Source organism: Macadamia integrifolia, unplaced genomic scaffold (assembly GCF_013358625.1).
Source record: "Macadamia integrifolia cultivar HAES 741 unplaced genomic scaffold, SCU_Mint_v3 scaffold595, whole genome shotgun sequence".
Classification (NCBI taxonomy): Eukaryota; Viridiplantae; Streptophyta; class Magnoliopsida; order Proteales; family Proteaceae; genus Macadamia; species Macadamia integrifolia.
Window position 1 is genome coordinate 356412 of NW_024870494.1, and position 2466 is coordinate 358877.

Here is a 2466-nt window from a genome sequence, read left to right on the forward strand (position 1 = left end):
AAGAACTAAAGTGAAGGCAAAGAAGAGCCAAACTCAAAGAAAATGCGTCAAAGACAGCGACTCAGTGAGTATGTGATACAAGGGCAAAAACAAGCATGACTTTGGATCGAGTGAGAGAGGAAGAAGGGAAGATGACGACGGATCAGGCGATGTCACCTTTGTTGTTGCTTTTGAAAATTGAAAGAGAAAGAGGAAGAAGAAGAAGAAGAAGAAGAAGAAGAAGAAGAAGATGATGATGATGACGATGACGAAGGGGTGAAGCTTTATTCGTCTCTTAGGCTATGTTTGGTAGCCTAGAGATGAAAAAGAAAGAAAAAAGAATCTAGAAAAGAAAAAGAAAGGAGAAGAGAAGAGAAGAGAAGGGAAGAGAATAAATGAAATGATGAGAAAAAAAAATAAGTATGTATGTTTGGTTACGAGAAGAGGAGAGCAGAAAATAAAATAAAATAAAATAAAAGCTTATGTATTTTCTCATGTTTTCTTCTGATTTTGACAAGATTTTTTTTTTAGCATAAAACTTGACAATTCCTAACGGAAATTTTGAAATTCAAAACTGAATATTCTCTTGGGTCAAGTCATGTCAAGCTAAAGATGTTAATTGGTTTGGTTCCGTTCATATGTATTTTGGCTAAAACCAAAATCGCACCATTTACTAAACGGTTGCACTTTTTAAAACTGCAATCATTTAGTAAACGGTTTCAGTTTCCATGGTTTTTAAACGGTTTCGGTTTCCATGGTTTTTAAACTGTTTCAGTTTCGATTTATTCCATACGGTTTCTAAATTGTTAGCAATTGATTTGTTAGTTTATTTGCATGTCTACTAAAATTTGCTTTTGGTGATGAACGATTCAATCTTGAGAATGTGAAATGCAAACCATTATGTTTTGTTAAAACAATCAAACAACTAAGCAAAAAAAAAAAAGTTTTAAGCGCATCTAACAAGTCAGTAAGTAATGCTTACAGTAGGGATTTTCTTCTTCTTCCCGCCCCCTTCCAAAATAATGTGTTGTAATATTAGAAAATATATATTTAATATGCCACGGTATGAATAAAAATTATATTTTTATCAGTATACATTCTACTTAGTGTGTTGGATTAATTTAATTGGCATTCCAAACAATGAGCAAGCTACCTCTAGAATTACTTGTAGGCTTGCAGCACTCAATCTTTGAATCAAATAAGATTCTAATGATATTTTGCAACCACTTTATTTAATTTTTAAACGGGTTAATCGGATCGATTTTGACAGTTTAAACGGTTCGATTTTCATAGTTTCAATTCGGTTTGAAACCAACAGGTTAAATGGTTCGGTTCGGTTTCAACCTGTTTAGCTAATTGGCTTGAAATTACTAAACGGTTTTGCGGTTTCGGTGTAAATGACTCAGTTCGATTTCAGTAAATGGTTTCGGTTTCAAATTCACATCCTTATGTCAAGCACAAAGAAAAATTCTTAAACTAAAAAAAAAAGTACAATTTTCTTTTCTATTCTTTTCTTCTCTTGGCTACCAAACACAGCCTTAGGGTTTTAACCCTTGTTCGGGTGGGTCAAAAAATTAGACCCGCAACATGAGGTCGGTCGAATGGAGAGGGGAGAGAAAGGAGTCTAATAACATGTGTTGAGCAGTAAGAGGGTCACTGTCACTCTTCGCTAGATCTCCTTATAGACAATTTTTATCCCTACCTTTATGTATGAACAAAAAACTTAAGGAGGAAAACAAAAGGACTTGAGCTTTATACCATGTTGGAGGATTCAAACTAAAATCTGAAGGCATTATGTGAAGAACTTGAATCTTAAGTCACCAAAAACCTTAGTAGACACATGTGGTGGGAAAACCCTATTATTCCCAACATTACCAAAGCTAAATTACAATTTAAAAGGAACTTGCAAGTCTAATGTAGTGTTTGCTATGCATTCAACATAAATAGTGCATTCCAAAAAAACTTAATAAACACAACCGTCGATTCAAAAGTCTATTCTATTTCAAACATTTTTGCTTTAACACCGATTTAGAGTTGGATCATTAGGGGTGGGTGCGTGGAACACACAAAATATTAAAGTTAAGAAGATGCATGAGATGAACAAATATACATTAGAATGCATATCAAATCTGAATTCAAGGAGATATTACCACTTAAAAAAATTAGAAACGGATTACAATCGGTAAATATGCTCTTAATACTAAGAAAAATAAAAGAGAGAACGACCACAGTGGGAGTCGAACCCACGACCTTTTGATCCGAAGTCAAACGCGCTAATCCACTGCGCTATGCGGTCTTCTATATTGCAACTGTCAAATTATAAAATTAATAATCATTGTATTTATTTATTTATTTTCTCCATAAAAAAACAGTTTAATTTGGCCATATTCAACTATTTTGGGTTTTATATTTGATTTTAAGTATTGCACATTTATGTTGGGTTTCTCTTCTGCTCATGTTTGATATTTCTTGTGTGGTGTAGGCCTT

The 2466-nt window shown here is 33.5% G+C and overlaps 1 non-coding gene across 1 annotated transcript; it reads right to left on the bottom strand.

Moving 5' to 3' along the window:
- Nucleotides 1-2201: 2201 nt before the first annotated feature.
- Nucleotides 2202-2275, bottom strand: TRNAR-UCG. The gene has a single exon. It is a non-coding gene; the product is annotated as a tRNA-Arg (tRNA).
- Nucleotides 2276-2466: the final 191 nt, after the last annotated feature.